This window comes from Solanum lycopersicum, chromosome 3 (genome assembly GCF_036512215.1).
Source record: "Solanum lycopersicum chromosome 3, SLM_r2.1".
Taxonomy (NCBI): Eukaryota; Viridiplantae; Streptophyta; class Magnoliopsida; order Solanales; family Solanaceae; genus Solanum; species Solanum lycopersicum.
In genome coordinates this window covers 40,779,761-40,799,534 of record NC_090802.1, presented here as the reverse complement: position 1 = coordinate 40,799,534, position 19,774 = coordinate 40,779,761, and positions in this window count along the sequence as shown.

The following is a 19,774-nucleotide window of genomic DNA, read 5'->3' as shown; positions in this document are numbered from 1 at the left end:
TATGAGACTCAGTATTATACTAATTTTTATGTATCTTATGTTGTCTAAATGAGAAGCCTATGTATTCTTTATATGCGAGGAGTCTAAGTAAACTCCACATTTAGTATGGGAGAGTTCTATGTTAACCTTAGTATATAGATACAACAAAAACAACTTAGCCTATGAAATGTAATGACGAATGCTAAGAGTCTAATCTTAGTACTCTCCAAGGAAGACGACGCCGGTTACTTCTAGGGAGTGCCCTATGGTCTTGAAAAACTTAGTATTAGAGCATGAGGTTAAAGAAATCTTTGTATTGATGTCTAATTGAATCAAATTTACGTAGAGTCTTGTTCATTGGTGTAAAGCACGCCTTACTTATGAATCAGAGGCTATGTGAAACTTAGGAATTCTCATTTATCGGTAATCTTGAAAGTTGTGCCTTGAGAGTTAAAATACTATATGTCCTTTTTGTTCTTATCCTTTTCTTGTGTATATAGGATATGACTACAAGACATGCATCCGTGAGAAGAGTGGAGGAAGATTTCGCTAATGTGGGAGTTCCTCCCCAAGGAAACCAAGTCCCTCCATTAGACAACCAAGTTCCTCCATAAGAAGAATCTCTGGTCAATTTTTCACCTATGACGGATGGAGAGATAAGGTCAACATTTTTTCTGTGGATCAAGCTATATCTACTAAAGCAGAAGATGTAGCCTCTCAAGCACAAGCCATGATGTTTCAAGCAAATAGGGAGGTTGGACCTCGTATTCAACAAAATGCCAGTATTATGACTTCTTGCTTCAGTGACATCACAAGGATGAACTCTCCTATGTTCTTTGGGTCGAAAGTGAATGAAGATCCCCAAGACTTCATTAATTAGGTGTATAATATTCTCTATGCTATGGGGTTCACATTGAATGAAAAAGTCGAGCTAGCTTCCTATCAACTCAAGGATATATCTCAAATATGGTATACCCAATTGAGAGACAATAGGGCTTGAGGGCGGGTCCTATCACTTTGGAGGTGTTTAGAAGGGATTTTGTTGATCACTTCTTTCCTAGGAAGAAAAGGGAGGCCAAAGTGGAGGAATTCATCAACCTTCGTCAAGGAGGTATGAGTGTGCAAGAGTACTTCTTGACATTCACAAAATTGTCCAAGTATGCTCTTTTTCTTGGTGTCTAACCCAAGGGATGAAATGAGTTGCTTTGTTACGGTAGTGTATGTGTTTGATGATTTGGTTAAAGAGTGCCATTCTGCAATTCTCCATTACAATTTGGATATATCTAGGTTTATGGTGCATGCTCAACAAGTTGATGAGACTAGACTTAAGAGGAAGAATATAGAATTTAAGAGGGAAAAGACTTATAAAGGGGGTACTTCCATGGTATAAGGGTTTCCAACAAATTTTATTCCAACTTTCCTAAGACCACCAAGGATAGGGCTTCTAAGCCTAAGTCCTAAAAAGCTAGAGGTGGAAATTTACAAAGTGATAAACCAACTTGTTCCAAGTGCGGTAAGAAGCATTGCGATGAGTGTCTAGATAAGATATGACATTTCTTTAGCTGTGGTAAAGAGCGCCATAAAGTAAAGGATTTTCCTAATGTGAGTATTCAAGAAAAGGGAGTGGTCGATCTCAATACAATGGTCATGGTTTGGAACCTCCAAAAAAGAACCGCTTTTATGCTCTCGCACTCTATGCGTGAATAAGAAGAGTCCCCCGATATGGACACCGATATATTACAAGTCTTCTCTATTTATTTTTATGATTTACTTTATCCCGGTGCTACATTATCTTTTTTAACTCCTCTAGTAGTCAAAAAATTTATGTTCTACCCAATATTTTGAATAAACAATTTTTGGTTACAACACGAATGGGTGACTCTGTTGTGGCTAGAAGAGTCATTAGGAGTTTTCGTATATCCTTTACCAATAGAGTTACTTGGGTAGATTTGGTAGAACTTGAAATGGTCGTTATGATTTTATATTGGGAATGGATTGGTTGTATTCTTGTTTTGCTTCCATTGATTGTCAAACAAGAGTGGTTAAGTTCAAATATCCTAATTAGCCCGTTTTAGAGTGGAACGAGGATAATACAATTCCTAGAGTTTGTACCATTTCTTGTTTAAAAGATTGTAAAATGATCTCTAAAGGATGTCTTTACCATATTATAGGAGTCAAAGATATTGAGTGCGACATCCCTCCTATTAAGTCGGTCCCAGTAGTGAAGGACTTTCGTGAAGTCTTTCCCGATGACTTGCCTAAAATTCTTCCTGAACGGGAAATAGACTTTCGTATTTACATATTACCGGATATAAACCCCATTTAAATCCCTCCTTACCGGATGGCTCTGGCGAAATTTAAAGAGTTTAAAGCTCAACCCAATTACTTTTTATTTCACCTTGGGGAGCTCCGAAACTGTTTATTAAGAAGAAAGTTGGGTCCCTTAGGATGTGCATTGATTATTGCAAAGTCAATAAAGTCACCATTAAGAACAAGTATCCTCTCCCTCGGATTGACGACTTGTTTGATCAACTCCAAGGGAAAATCTACTTTTCTAAGATTGACTTGAGATTGGGATACAACCAACTTAGTGCGTGAGGTGAGAATGTACCAAAAATAACATTTCAAACTAGATATGGGCACTATGAGTTCTTACTGATGTTGTTTGGTCTCACAAATGCACTGGAGGCTTTTATGCGCCTATTGAATAGGATGTTCCAAAACTACCTAGATTCCTTTGTAATTTTATTCATAGACGATATCCTAGTGTATTCAAAAAATTAGAGTGATCATATGGTTCATTTGACAGTGGTGTTACAAGTCTTAAAGGAACAGTAACTATTTACCAAATATAGCAGGTGTGAGTTTTTGTTGAGATCAGTGATGTTTCTTGGTCTTATTATCTCCAGTGAGGGTGTACTGTTTGATCCAAAGAAAATTTAGGCGGTTAGAAATTGTCCTAGACTATTGTCTCCAACAAAAATTCAAAGTTTCTAGGGTTTAGCCAGGTACTATAGGAGGTTTGTGGATTGATTTGCAGCTATTGCTTATCCATTGACTAACCTTACCCAAAAGTATGTAAAATTTGAGTAGATGGATACATGTTAAAAAAACTTGTAAATTTTGAAAGATAGGCTTACCTCGCTCCGGTGTTTACTTTACCGAAGGGTACCAAGGGTTTTGTGGTAAATGGTGATGAATGCCGAGTGGGTTCAAAGTGTGTTCTTATTCAACATGGGAATAAATAGATAATGCCTCCAGACAACTCAAGTTGCATCTGATGAATTATCCAACTCATGATCTTGAATTAGTTTTCTAGTGTTTGATTTGAAAATATAGAGACATTACTTGTATGGTATTCACCTTGATGTGTATAAAGACCAATGGTGTCTTCAATATGTGTTTACCGAAAAGGAGTTAAATCTTTTAAAAAAGATGGTTTGAATTGTTGAACAATTATTACATGAGTGTTCTCTACCACTCCTACAAGGCCAACGTGGTTGAATATGCTTTGAGTCATATGACCATAGGTAATGTGTCTCATGTAGATGAAGAGAAGAAAGATATAGTCAACGATGTTCATAGGTTGGCTAGATTGGGTGTTTGGTTGGAAGATTCCCCAAATTCTTGATATGTGGTCCATAACCACTTGATTCATCCTTAGTGGTTGAGGTGAAGTATAAAAAACATCTTTGTCCACTATTGATGGAGTTGAAGAAGACAGTACTTAATAAGTTGAATGAGTCATTATACCAATGGCGGATGTTGTGCTAATGTACCAAATCGATTATGTGTACTTGATGTTGATTATTTGAGTAATAGTCTGTTAGAGCAAGCTAACCGATATTCCATCCATCCAGGATCCACTAATATGTACGTGATATTAGAGAGGTATATTGGTGGGATGTCATAAAAAAGGACATAGTGATGTTTGCATTATATTGTCTAAATTGCAAACAAGTGAAAACTGAGCATCAAAAGCCTAGCGGTCTATTTCAAGAAATGGGTGTTCTACTTAGAAATGGGAAAAAATAAATATGGACATTGTTGTTTAGTTTCCTTGAACCCGGAGGCAAAATGACTCAATTTGGGTGATAGTGGATAGACTGACACAATCTGCTCATTGTATTCCCGTTATGTTTACTTTTACGGTGGAAGATTATGCAAGAATCTACATTGATGAGATTGTGATTTTTCATGGGATACCTTTGTCCATCATATTAGATAGAGGTGCTCAATTCACATTTTTTTGGAGATATTTCCAAAAAGGGTTGGGTACTAGCGTGAAGCTTAACACCGTTTTCATTCCCAAACGGATGGTCAAGCGGAGAGTACTTTTCAACCCTTAATGGCATGTTATGGTCATGTGTGATAGACTTTTAAGGGAATTAGTACGATCACTTGTCGTTGATTGAATTTTCCTATAATTAGAGTTACCATTCGAGTATTTTGATGGCTCCCTTTGAAATACTATATGGTAGGAGATGTAGGCCTCCACTTGGGTGGTTTTGTGCTTGGTGATTCTTCACTCCTCGGTCCCGAGATTATCTATGAATCTTTGGAGAAGGTTCGTTTGATAAGGGATAGATTGAAAACAACTTATAGTCAGCAAAAGTCCTATCCCGACAATAGGAGATGGGATCATGAATTCAAAGTAGGTGATATGGTATATTTGAAGATTTAACCTATGAAAGGTGTGATGAGATTCGAAAAAATTAGAAGTTAACTCCCCGGTTTGTGGGTCCCTATGAGGTTATTTAGAGAGTTGGAAAGGTTGCATATGAGTTGAGACTACCTAGTGAACTATCTTTTGTTCATCTGGTGGTTAATGTTTTCATGTTAAAGTAGTGTATTGGTGATCCCGTATCCATTATTCCTATTGAAGCGTTAGATGTGGATGAGAGACTTTCCTATGAGGAGGTTCCGGTGGAGATCCTTGATAGGCAAGTTAAGAAGTTGAGGAACAAGGAGGTGGCCTCCATAAAGGTGTTATGGAGAAACCACTTAGTTGAGGGAGCAACATTAATGACCGAGGCTGATATTAAGTCTCGTTATCCTCAACTTTTTCCTAAAAAAGGTTGGTTTTCCTTATAATAATGAAAATGATGAAAAATTTTGATTTTACTTGTTTGGCAAGAACTTGCATATTTTGAGGCAGAAGATTTGTATTAAGATGAGTTTTGTTGTAAAAAAGCTCTTTTGTTTGAAATTGAACTGAATTATGTTTTGTGTATTTTTTCCTGCATGAAATAGTATTGAGCATGTTGATGTGTTGTAAGAAATTTTTGTATAAGAGATTCGATGATCATATTGATCCCATGTTGTTATTTAAAAGTAAATTCCTGATGTTGTAATGTTGAGCTCTTAAATGTAGAAAATTGTGATTTGAGTTGCTATGCGTAAATTCCATATTGTTATGTTGACTTTAGTTGTAAGTCATCTTATTATATGGTGTTGTTTGTTGGACTTCAAGTATTGATTCTATCCTTTCCCTACAAAAGGTTTTAGTGTCATTTGGGGTCAAAAATTCCTAATGTAACACTCTAAAAGCTGATGTATATAAATCATTTAGGGGTTTTAGAGTCAAAACGTCAAGGAATGTCCGTGTTATCCGGTCAATTTTTAAAAAGAGGTTAGTGTGCAATAGCATGTTTCATGGGGTTTTAAGAGTTGGAAATTTATGAAATTTGGTATACAAGTGTAAAACATATATTATAGTATGTTTCAGGTCGGAACGTTTGGGTACGACTCCCCAAGAACTAACCTAAGGGCCCTCGGAGAGGACCCTTAAATTTAACCTCAAAAGGCTGTGTTAGCAGTGGCTACCTATAAAGCCAATCGACGAGGCGTCGTCTGAGTGACGGGCGTCGATTGATACGTAACCTTAGCCTTATCCATTTTTCTAATATGGTCAAAATTACTAATCTCTAACACAAATGATGGTTGTGCATGACAATGGGTGTGAGGGTCGTCGGCTGCTCTATGGACCGTATGTCGGGGTTAGGTAAGGCCTGTGGTTTCACTTTCCAAATTTTAAATAAGTCACTTGTTTAGTTAGTTAGTTAGAGGTGTAAGTAGGGGTTAAGGGATGATTATTTTAGTTAGTTAAGTGAGTATAGAAGGCCTAACTCTCATTAATCTTCCCTAAAACCTCCGAATTCTTAAAAACCCAAATCCTCCACCTTCTCTGTACTTTCTCTCTCCCAAAGCAGACTTCATAGAAGACCAAGGTCACAAGGTATTAGGGTTACAATAATATCACTTTATTTCCATGAAATTTCAAGGATTAATAAGGTATGGAAATCTTCACCTTTGGGATTCCTTTTCCCAAAGGGTTCTTCTAAATTGATTTTCAAAAGTTGATAAAAGCATGGGTTTCATTCCTAATCAGAAGTTGATATTTCAAATTATATTGTTCTTTGTTCAATTTGAATATTATGGATATATTGTAGTTTATTATTGGTGAATTAGGGTTTTTCTTCATGTTAGACTTAGTTCTGTAGAGGATATCATGTATTAACCCTATCTCCCTACCCTAGGTTATCAATTGATATTTAATTGAATAGTAGTTCTATAGAAGAGATCATGTATTGACCTAATTTTCCTAACCATAGGTTAGGAATTGATATTTAATTGTATAGTGATGATGCAATTGACTAACTTCTTTTGTTAATTTCTATTATGTTATGTTATTAAGTCTATTTATGGATGAAAGTCGTTTGTTAATGGTAAGACCATGAAAAAAGGCTTTTGAAGGTAAATTGATAAGAACTATGATCTTTAACTCTTATTTCAATTTTGATTGATTGTACTTGATGATAATGTTCAATTGAAATATCGATTGTGATTAAATTAGATTGTTGATGGTATGATAATTTAATTGAAATGTTTTGATTATATTTATTTGGAGATTATGATTACGGTGTAATGATATAACATTGATTCTCATCACATATGTGCCTTACTATGACATGATAATGATAATGTGTTAATCTCACATACGAGGGTTCTATTGAAAGGAAGTTCTCATGCAATTCTAATTGAGCTAATGATTATGAATATAGAAGGGGTTAGTGTCCTATGGCCTATACTAAGCTATAATGATTAATAGTCTTAAAAAAATTTCAAAAAGAGACATTAACTTAGCACCGAGTGAACTAGTTATGAGACATGTCTCTTCCCAATGTGAGAAGGTCGGATAAGAATTATTCTAATGAGATAGAGATTACAATGCAATTGTACATAAAGAGGGTATCAAGTATGTTTCCTAGTTCTTGAACTATGCTACCCCTATAGGAATACTAGCTAGTAAATCCACCTAGAATGCTATAATCATGTTTTTGTACTACCTTGGCAAGTAATCCACCTTATTTTGGTGTAGGGTTTCATAACACCGGAATCTATATTTATCTCATGTGGTGTATGTCGGTTAAGAAAATTGTTCTCCAAGGAAAATGAAGTAATGAAGTGAACACTAACTAGGGTGACTTAAGGGGTTTGACTTAGTCTAGGTAGAGGTATGGGACTCTACTTGTACATTGCACTTGTTTGCCTTGAGGGAAGTCTTAGGATGTTGTTCTTATTAACGTAAATAATATGTGTATGTTGTCTTTACATGGTAATGACCTATTTGTTGTTGGTTTCAATTATGGACATGTTATTGGTCTATATTGTTAAATATGATTATGATTACTTATGATTCCATGTTATATGAGGTTGGACATTGCTTGTGATTCCTTGTTGGGTTTACTTGGTTATGTCGGGTTATGGGACTTCACTTGATCATTGCACATGTAAACTTTGTTTTGGGGTTATTACTAAGGGTCTTGCATATGTTGTAATGTTATGCACTCTTATACATGCTTTGTTTTGGTTATGTTCTCTATTATGCAACTACACATGTTGACTTTACTCTATTTGATGATGTTGGTCATGTATTGTATATGGTCTTTCCTTGATGATTATGTGTTTATTGGTTTTATGTGCTTTTGAATGTGCATAAAGGATTTTCAAAGTAAATTAGCATGTTTTGAACAAATATCCCTTTAAGTATGATTTCTATGTTTTATGTGCATACATTTCCATACTTAGTACAAGTGGTGTACTAACCCATATCTCTATGTTTTCTATAGATATGAAGGTTTAGGCCATTAAAGTTAGAAGTCCATTTGCAAGATTACTTGATATTCCCCAAGTGTTTGATAGGTCCTCACCATGTGAGATTGATGCCACTATCTAGCTACTTTATATTGTAATCTTCTAAAGAGATTTAGTTACCTTCTCTTTCATTGGAACATTATTATTGTATAAGCTTGTATGTGTCTTTTGTTATAATGAAGTATGATCTATGCCTCAATGTTCTACTCATTTTAGGTGGTTTAAATATGAGACAATATAGTAGAGTAATTCTTATGCATCTTATGTTGTACAAGTGAGAAGCCTATGTATGCTTCCTATGTGAGGAGTCTAAGTGAACTCCACATGTTGCATGCGAGAGGTCTAGATAAACCTCACTATATATATATACACAAAAAGTTCTAATTTTCCACACCTTTTAGCCTATGAAATGTAATGACGAATGCTAAGAGGATAGTCTTAGTTCTATTCGAGGACGACGATGCCGGTTAAAACTAGGGGGTGCTCCCCGGTTGTGACAAAAAGTCTGGTCACGACTCCCCAATTAAAAACCAATGGGGTCCTTGATGAAGGCCCAAGCGTTAGCAAGGAAGCTGCTAAGGCTGCGAGTAAACAACCCTTATTGGAGGTGTTGGCGCGTCGCGGGACCTTCATTAAAACGAAAAAAACTTTCCCAGTTACGCAGGTTTGTCACAAACCTTTTTTCCTCAAATGAAATTCAAGAACCAAGATTTTGAAATTCCTCTGCGATGTACAACCATGCCCTAGATTCAGCTGCATCATTTAAAAGTCAAATTAGACTTAATTTAAGAGGTCCAAATTGTGTAGGGTTGTTTGGGTGATTTCATGATTTATTATAAGTGGTTTTGGTCATTTTTACCCTACTTCACAAATCAAAATCAAAACCCTCAAGATGAAAACGAAGATCTCTCTCTTGTCTCAAAATTCACTCTCTTCAAAACCTCCATTTAAGAGCATTGAAGATCCAAGGAAGAAGATCTATTCTTAAAGGTTTCAGCCAAAATTTTCATGGGCTTCCTAGTTCTAAGGTATGATAATCCGTCATTCTTGAATAACCTGTCATTGAAGGAGTCTAATTCAAAAGTTTTCAAAAAGTGAATAATGATCAAATTCCCAATTTTGATTTTATGCATCGGTTCATTCCTAAAAAGTTTTTAAGTCATGATATGGATATTTTAATGTTAAATCAAGGTTGTAAGATTATTTTAATAGAATTTCCTAAAGAATCCATTTTTTTTCAAATTTCCAAATTTGGCTTGTGAGGTGGGTTTTATGAATGTGATTCGATATTTATAGATTTATGTTTATACTGTTGTTATCTACTGCTATACATGCCTAATTATGAGGAATTGTTAGAGAATTGAGAAAGAGTGATCATAGCTAGGATGAACGGTAAGTTCACCTAAATTTTTCTTTTCCTTATGTGTGGTATGATCCACTTATGGTAGCGGTGTTGAGCTAATGTATGTGAATATGCATGTGTATTGTGGTTATTGACTTGAAGGCATTGAATGTAAAGTAAAGTAATGTCGTGATGCTTATGTTTTGAGATATATAGGGAGGATATTCATGTGATTCTTGAGGATAGTATGACTAATTGGAGTATGATATGAATGTGTAGTATGATTGTGTATGGATTATGATGAATGTAGTTTGATCATGTTTGGAAGACAATGTCATGAGTGATTGTGGTTATGTAATAGGCATTCTCACATATACACACACAATGAATGAATGAATGAATATAATGAAATTATAATGAATGCGAGTCTATTGAAAGGTTTTGTCAATACAACTCTAATCAATGAATGGGTATTTTGGGGTGGACACTCTTCATGAGTAGAGATATAATGTTTATTAACAACCTCAATACTCCTAAGAGTTTTCAAATGAATAAATTATAGGTTAGGATGGGTACTCTTCATGAGTTGAGATGTAGTATTTCGTATAAATCCTTCAACCTATAATTAATGAATCTAATGAAAGTCTAAAACTCCATGGGTATTAATACTTAGAACTCACAATATTTAAGAAGGGGTGTCTAGTCTTTGCGAGTAGAGATGTATTATCCAAAATTAACCTCTTGATATGTGTACTCTTCTTGAGTTGATATGTAGTACTTTTAAGACATCTCCTTATCCCTTAACTATGCGCCCACATAGGACTAGCTAGTGGTTCCACGCCAATACTAAATGAATGACCCTCCCTTAGGAAAGTGGGGATCCCTCATCCATTAAGGGTTAGTAGCTGGATTCCATTTTAAGATCCCATTCTCTATGTCGTTTAAAGATAGACCCCAAAAATTGTAATGATATAAGTCATTTTAAAGGTGTACTACTTAGGGTAGGTGGTGGAATGGGACGTTATCTATGCATTGCACAAGTAGTCTAATTGTTGTATTCTTGTAATGTAAATGAATAAATGAATAAATGACTTGATATATGATATTAATTAAGTAAGTTGTCACAACTGGGGAGCACATTCTATAAGTAACCACTATTGTCATCCACGAAGAGGACTAATATAACACCCCTTAAATGACTTAGGTGAAGCTAGAGACTAACATGGTTGTTATGATATTCTAAGGTCGTAAAATGCTCTAAAATGTAGTATTGAGGCAGTGTATAGAGTTTTAGGTTATTTGGAAGTGAAATGTTAAGGGATGACCAAGGTGTTCGATGACTAAGTCGCTTATGTGCCTCATATGTGTTTATGTGCCTAATTGTGTGTTTCATGACTTAATGAGGTAATTACATGAGTTATTACGGTTTTTATTGGATTGTGTTAAGTTTTATGAAGTTTGGAGGTGAAAAGTCCAAGAACATCCACGATGTTTGAAAGGCTTTCCTTGAAATTACCTTGTGTTTCTATGCATGTTTCATCAAGTTTTACGTGTTTTTTTGGATAAAATTAATGTGGTAGATTCTTAACTCGTATATAACATATTTGGGTTTAAAAAGTCTGGTTACGACTCCACGTAGAACCCACAAGTGGCCCTAGAGGAGGTTCACAAGTCAAGACTTGAAACTGCATGGCAGCTTGCATGCAGTTCCAAACGACGAGCAGTCGATAAAATGATGGCTCGTTGACTTGAGATGGATCCTGCAATTCTACCGGCTGAGGAGCTGAAGGAGCAACCAACGAGACCCTCATCGATGGCTCAAGTTGAAGATAGAGCTTAAAGATTGCTCTTCAATGGAGTTTCTTCTTCAAATATCATTGTATTCTTCTAATCAGGTATGGGAGTTAATAATCTAAGGCTTGCTATCATCTTAGAGTCAATTTCAAAGATGATTTTCAATGATTTCAAAAAGATGAAAAATTCCAATTTTTACTCTAAATCTTGGATTCTTGCATGAAACGTTTCAAACATTAAGACATGTAATTATTGATGTATTATTTATTTTTTCCAATGAAATTCTACATGAACCCTTGACCATCTCAAATCTCTCAATTTGACTAAATTATGGGTTATGTGATCGTGCTCTAATATTAATGAATTCAAGTGTGGATTGTTATGGGCTTTCAATTCATGTATATATTATGATTGATTGGTTTATAGGTTGTTTAAGTTTGATCTATTGAGCATTGTATATGCCTAGATACATTGAATATTAAGCTTATTGAATTGATATTGACTTAATGCTTATGAATTATAGTGCAATTTCTATGGGCTATTGATTGATGTAATAATTATATTGAATTTATATCTATGTTGTCTTAGATTGATAAATCTATATTAAATCGACCTAGATTTATTGAGTATTATAGTTTATTTATTGATTTGATGTTCATGGTCATGGGTAAGAGCCTATTGATACTCAATTGGATGATTTAGATTTGGATTGAAGTGGTGAGATGGAATGGGTGGTATGGTGCCCTAACTCTTTTAATATTCTATATAGCTTTTGTACTACAATGATTATTGGTATGATCCACTCATGGTGGTAGTGTTATGTGAATTAATGTGGCCTTGTCGGCATTACTTTATGTAATATAATGATCATGCCATTGTCAGCACTACGTGAAGTATTATAATGATCTGTGTAGTTGATTTATGTGGAGTATGATCATATCTAAATACATGTGATTAAGTTAATGTATGAGTTCCTCTATGTATATTAGGAGATCATGTTAGGCTATGACAGGAATACTTAGAAAATCCAAGACGTGTGTTAAAGACTAACATAAGTGTCATAAGGTATATACACTCTTTTAAGCCTATTTGAATGTTTACAAGTCATTTTTGAAGTCTAGAAATGAAAACGTCCAAGAACGTCCATGACATCTGGAAAGTAGTTCAAGGAGGTACTAGAGTGCGTTAGCCTATTTGACTAGCTTTTAGGAGTCGGATGTAACGACTTGTTTAGTCATTTTGAGCAGCATATTTTATTCCGGAAAAACTATCTTGGTTGACGGATCCCACGATGGACCGTCATGGGCATGACGGACCGTCGAAGGGGTCTCGTTCCAAAACACTTAGAATTCTGAAATTTGAGTACTGAAATCGGCTCTCTGAACTTCGTGACGAAGTGGCAGGACGGACCATCACAGGCATGACGGGCCATCACAGATCGTTTAGTAAAAATTGAGTCTCTGAACTCTGTGACGACTCAGTAGGACGGACCATCGCAGGCACGATGGCTCGTCACAGACTGCGTAATCCTAGGCTGGGTCAGATTTCTGTTAAATGTTTAGGGGCGTTTTGGACTATTCCTGCTTATAATTATAAAGCTAGTGGTTGAATATTAATAATCCAATTTCTTGGGAGTTAAAAGAGATAACCTTGAATTAATTAATGGGTTAATTCACCATCTTTTATACTTAATTATATGCTAATTAGGGTAAAAGAAAAAGGGTTTGAATAAGAAAAATAGAAAGAACAAGGAGAGGGAAAGAGAACGATCGAGAGAAGAGGGAAACGAAAAGGAAACAAAGCTTTGGGAAATTGCTTGCTTGATCACGAATCTTCGGTGGAGGTAGGTTATGGTTTTTATGCTATTCATAGTAGACTCTTAATAGAGAATGATATGTGTTGGGTAGTATTATAAAACCTTCTATATGCTTAATTGTGTGCTTATATGATGTGATTATATAATTGTGATGAATAAGCATGATGAGATTGATGATGCCTTGGTATAAGAGAAGGCTTGATAAAATAATAGAATGAGATTAGTGGAGCGGGTGTCACTAACCGACACGTAGAATTAGGGGATCGGGTGTCACGAATTGACACGCAGAATTAGGGGATCGGGTGTCACGAACCGACACGTAGAATTAGGGGATCGGGTGTCACGAACCGGCACGTAGAATTAGGGGATCGGGTGTCACGAACTGACACATAGAATTAGGGGATCGAGTGTCACGAACTGACACGTAGAATAAGGCGATCAGAGTGTCACGTACCGACACAAGAGGAATAAAGATAACGAATCTTGAAATTATGTTAATAAATTCGAATGAAAAGAACCTATATCCCAAATGAGTATGGTGTGGAGACTTGAGTTCTCATAGGTGTGTTTGATGTGGTTACACATGATTTGTGAACTTGTTGCTTTCACCTGTTGAGGAATATGGTTGATTTTATATTATTATCTGATATATAGTGTTTTCTATTTTTTGTTGGCCGATGATATCTACTCAGTACTTGTGGTTGTACTGACCCCTATTTGTAATTGTTTTTCTTTGTTATTTGTGGAGTGTAGCAAACGTACCGTCATCTTCAACTCAACCGCAACTCTAGCCAGTCTTCGTCACACCAGATTTCAGGGTGAGCTAAAGCTTCTAGCTTGGACTGGATCTTCCATTTCATGTCTTGATGCCTTGAACATCCGGCGTGGACTAGCTTTTTACTTATTTTAGCTTCTTAGATACTCTTAGATTAGTAATTTGAGGATAGATGTTCTTGTGATAATGACTTCCAGATTTCGGAAATAATAAGTATTGAGTTTTAAAAGTTATTTATTGATTTCGTTAATGAGTTTTAAGTCTTCCGCATTTTATTCTGTTTATAAGGGTTAAAACGTTGGGGTATAGATTGGTTGGTTCGCTCATATAGGAGGATAAATGTGGGTGCTACTCACGACGCATTTTGGGTCGTGACAAACTCGGTATCAGAGCATTAGGTTCGTTGGTCTCATCACACATGAATGAGCCTAGTAGAGTCTTAAGGAACGGTAGGGGGACGCCTTTACTTTTCTTTGAGAGGCTATAAGACTTTAGGAAAATTCCATTCTTTCTTTCTTTCGTGCTATTACTTGGATCCAATTGGTATCTAGGTGATACAAATTTGTATCTAACCATCTTCACTCTATTTCACAGATGGTTAGAACTAGAGCAATGCCTGCGCCAACACAAACATCAGCAAGAAAAGAAGCGTTTGAGCCAACCAGTGAGACTTTAGCTCGAAGAGGAGTAGTGACAAGAGGTCGTGGAAGAGGTCGTGGGAGGACACCCTCTAGAGGAATAGGACGAGAACCTAGCCCACCTGGTACTAGGGCGGTGACTCCTCCACAAACTGAGGAAGTGGTAAGAGAGGGTGAGGATGGGGAGAATGAACAAGTGCAGAATGAGGAATTGCCACCCCAACCTACCCCAGAGATGATCAATCAGGTTCTTGCTTATCTTAGCGGGTTATCTGATCAGGGCCAGACACCTCTAGTGTTTTTTCCACCAACACCTCCTGTTCCGGAGGTACAACATGCAGCTATTGTGGCTCCCCGCATGGATGCCTCATTTGAAATAGGCATGTTTCCTTGTCTGACTACAGGGCCTATAATTACAAATGATCAGCATGAACTTTTAAGTAAGTTTTTGAAATTGAAACCACCAGTCTTCAAGGGTGCTGAATCTGAGGATGCCTACGATTTTTTGGTTGACTGTCATGAGCTACTACACAAGATGGGTATAGTGGAACGGTTTGGCGTTGAGTTTGTAACCTATCAGTTTCAAGGAAATGCCAAAATATGGTAGCGGTCACATGTTGAGTGTCAACCCGCACAGGCACCACCTATGACTTGGGCATCATTCTCTAGCTTGTTTATGGAGAAGTATATCCCCCGGACTTTGAGGGATAGGAAATGAGATGAGTTCTTGAGTCTAGAGCAAGGTAGTATGTCGGTTACTGCATATGAGGCTAAGTTTTGTGCATTATCCAGGTATGCCACCCAACTTTATTTTAGTCCACAAGAGCCGATTCGTCGTTTTGTGAAGGGGTTGAGGTCAGAATTGTGGATTTTAGCCTTACAGGTAGTGGCTACGGCAAAATCCTTTCAAGAAGTGGTAGACTTCGTGATAGAGGTGGAAAGAGTGAAGCCAGATGAATTCACCATGCCATCCACATCAAAAAGGTTTCGAAAGGGAGGTGAGTTTAATGGTTCTTACTCTAGAGGACAGGGTTCAGGAGGTTACTCAGTCCGACCAATTCAGTCTTCAGTACAGACTGTAGCTGGGGATCCACCTCAGACCGGTCAACACTTCTCTGAGAGACCTCTGCTTGAATCCAGAGAGTGTTATGGATGTGGGGAGACTGGACATATTAGGAGGAATTGTCCAAAACAGAGTTATAGACCCCCAATAGCTAGAGGTAGAGGTGGTCATGGTAGAGGCCGTTCTTCTGGAGAACGTGGTGGCCGAGGTAATGGTGGTCACCAAAACGGCTGGGATGACGGACAAATGGGAAATACTGCAGCGCGACATGGTAGGGGCAACGGGCAAATAGGTGATAGGGCCCAGTGTTACACTTTTCCTGGGCGGTCGGAAGCGGAGACATCAAATGTTGTTATCACAAGTAATCTTTTGGTTTGTGATTGTATCGCTTCTGTATTATTTGATCCCGGCTCCACATTTTCAAATGTATCTTCCTCATTTGCTACTGGTCTTAATTTACATTGTGAATTGCATGACATACCTATTCGTGTGTCTACTCGGGTGGGTGAGTCTGTGATAGTTGAAAAAGTATATAGGTCTTGTTTGGTGACTTTTGTGGGGAGCAATACTTATGTAGACTTGGTTATCTTAGAAATGGTTGATTTTGATGTAATTCTAGGTATGACTTGGCGTTCTTCGAATTTTGCGATCTTGGATTGTAATGCTAAAACTGTGACGTTAGCCAAGCCTGGGACAGATCCGTTATTGTGGGAGGGCGACTACACTTCCACTCCGGTTCGTATCATCTCCTTTTTTCTTGCTAAGAGAATGGTTAGTAAGGGGTGTTTAGCTTTCTTGACACATCTCAGGGATGACACTACCCAAGTACCTTTAATTGAGTTGGTTTCGGTAGTCCGTGAGTTTCTGGATGTGACCCCTGCAAATCTTCGTGGTATGCCACCGGATAGAGATATTGATTTTTGCATCAATCTGGAACCGGGTACTCGCCCCATTTCTATACCCCCTTATAGAATGGCTCCCGCGGAGTTAAGAGAGTTAAAGGCCCAGCTTCAAGTGTTGTTGAGCGAAGGCTTTATTAGACAAAGTGCATCTCCTTGGGGTGCTCCGGTGTTATTTGTGAAGAAGAAGGATGGGAGTTTTCGGATGTGCATTGACTATCGGCAGTTGAACAAGGTAACTATTAAGAACAAGTATCCCATTCCTCACATTGATGACTTGTTCGATCAGTTATAAGGTGCTTGTGTATTCTCTAAGATGGACTTGAGATCCGGTTTTCATCAATTGAAAATACGGGCAACGGATGTGCCAAAGACTACTTTTCAGACCAGGTATGGGCATTACGAATTTGTAGTGATGTCTTTTGGTCTTACGAATGCCCCTGCTGCTTTCATGAGCTTGATGAACGGGATTTTTAAGCCATATCTGGATCGCTTTGTGATTGTATTTATTGATGATATATTGGTATACTCAAAGAGCAAGAAGGAACATGAGGAGCACTTGAGAATTGTATTGGAAATGTTGAGGGAGAAAAAACTTTATGCCAAATTCTCCAAGTGTGAGTTTTGGCTAGATGCAGTGTCTTTCTTGGGGCATGTGGTTTCTAAGGATGGGGTGATGGTGGATCCTTCTAAGATTGAGACAGTGTAGAATTGGGTAAGACCTACTAATGTGTCAGAAATAAGGAACTTTGTTGGTTTAGCTAACTATTACCGTCGATTTGTCAAGGGATTCTCTTCCATTGCTTCCCAATCGACGAACTTGACTAAGCAGAATTTTCCATTTGTATGGTCGGACGAATATGAGGAAAGATTTCAGAAACTGAAGACCTTGTTGGCTACTGCACCAATCCTTGCCCTGCAAGTGGAAGGTAAGAATTTTCATTGTCTATTGTGATGCATCCTATTCGGGTTTGGGTGCAGTGCTAATGCAAGAGAAGAACGTAATTTCTTATGCTTCAAGGCAATTAAAGGTGCATGAACGTACTTATCCGACCCATGATTAGGAATTGGCTGCGGTAGTGTTTGCATTAAAGCAATGGAGACATTATTTATATGGGGTTAAGTGTGAAGTCTAAACGGATCATCGTAGCCTACAGTTTGTTTTTACCCAAAAAGATTTGAACTTGAGACAGAGGAGATGGATGGAACTACTGAAGGACTACGACATCACTATCTTGTTTCATCTGGGAAAGGCTAATGTTGTGGCAGACGCCTTAAGTAGAAGGGCAAGAAGCATGAGAAGTCTAGCTCACTTGTAAGTTTCTAGACGCCCATTGGTTAGAGAAGTTCAGACTCTGGCTAATAACTTTATTAGGCTAGAAGTAAATGAGAATGGAGGATTTTTGGACAGTGTGGAGGCAAGCTCTTCTTTTCTTGACAAGATTAAGAGAAAGCAGTTTACCGATGAGAAGCTGATCCGGATCCGAGATAAGGTGTTGCGAGGAGAGGCTAAGCAAGCAACGATCAGTGAGGAAGGTGTTTTGAGAATTAAGGGAAGGGTATGTGTGCCCCATGTTGATGATTTGTTCCACACTATTCTCATAGAGGCTCATAGTTCCGGATATTCTATACATCCTGGTGCAACCAAGATGTACCGTGACCTAAAGCAACAATTTTGGTGGAGTAGAATGAAGCGCGACATTGTTGATTTTGTTGCCAAATGTCCAAATTGTCAGCAAGTAAAGTATGAACACCAGAGGCCCGGAGGAACACTTTAGAGAATGTCCATTCCTGAATGGAAGTGGGAGAGAATTGCAATGGACTTCGTGGTTGGTCTTCCAAAGACATTGGGGAAGTTTGACTCTATTTGGGTAATTATGGACAGATTAACTAAGTCTGCTCACTTCATCCCGGTCAAGGTGACCTACAATGCAGAGAAGTTATCTAGACTCTACATCTCAGATATTGTTCGATTACATTGAGTTCCACTTTCTATCATATCAGATAGAGGTACGCAGTTTACTTCTAAGTTTTGGAGAACATTGCATGCTGAATTAGGTACTAGGTTGGACCTTAGTACTCATTTCACCCTTAGACCGATGGTCAGTCTAAGCGAAAGATTCAAGTGTTGGAGGATATGCTTCGTGCATGTGTGATAGAATTTGGTGGTCATTGGGATAACTTCTAACCCTTAGCGGAGTTTTCATACCATAATAGCTATCACTCAAGTATTGATATGGCTCCATTCGAAGCATTGTATGGGAGGAGATGTAGGTCTCCCATTGGTTGGTTTGATGCATTTGAGGTTAGACCTTGGGGTACTGACCTTTTGAGGGATTCATTAGAAAAAGTGAAATCTATTCAAGAAATGCTTTTAGCGGCGCAAAGTAGGCAAAAGGAATATGCATATCGAAAGGTTAGAGACTTGGAGTTCATGGAGGGTGAGCAAGTCTTGCTGAAGGTTTCGTCCATGAAAGTGGTGATGCGGTTTGGGAAAAGAGATAAGCTAAACCCAAGGTATATTGGACCATTCGAATAACTTAAGCGGGTAGGGGAGGTGGCTTATGAATTAGTCTTGCCCCCAGGACTGTCAGGAGTGCATCTAGTAATTCATGTGTCTATGTTGAAAAGATACCTTTGGGATGGAAACTACATTATTCGTTGGGATTCAGTTCTCCTTGATGAGAATTTGTCTTATGAGGAGGAGCCTGTTGTCATTTTAGATAGAGAAGTCCGCAAGCTAAGGTCAAGGGAGATTGCATCCATCAAAGTTCAATGGAAGAATCTAAAAGTCGAAGAAGCCACTTGGGAGAAGGAGGCAGATATGCAAGAAAGATACCCACACCTGTTTACAGATACAGGTACTCCTTTTCGCTCTTGCTTTTCTTCTTATGATCGTTCGAGAACGAACGATGGGTTAATTGGTATCTATTGTAACGACCTGTTTAGTAGTTTTGAGCAGCAGATTTTATTCTGGAAAAACTATCTTGGTCGACGGATCCCACGACGGACCGTCGAGGGGTTCTCGTTCCAAAACACTTAGAATTCTAAAATTTGAGTACTGAAATCGACTCTCTGAACTTTGTGACGAAGTGGCAGGACGGACCGTCACAGGTATGAGGGGCGGTCAAAGATCCTTTTGTAAAAATTGAGTCTCTGAACTCTGTGACGACTCAGCAGGACGGACCGTCATAGGCACGATGGCCCGTTATAGACTGCGTAATCATAGGCCGGGTCGGATTTCTGTTAAATGTTTTAAGGGGCATTTTGGACTATTCCTGCTTATAAATATAAAGCTAGTGGTTGAATAT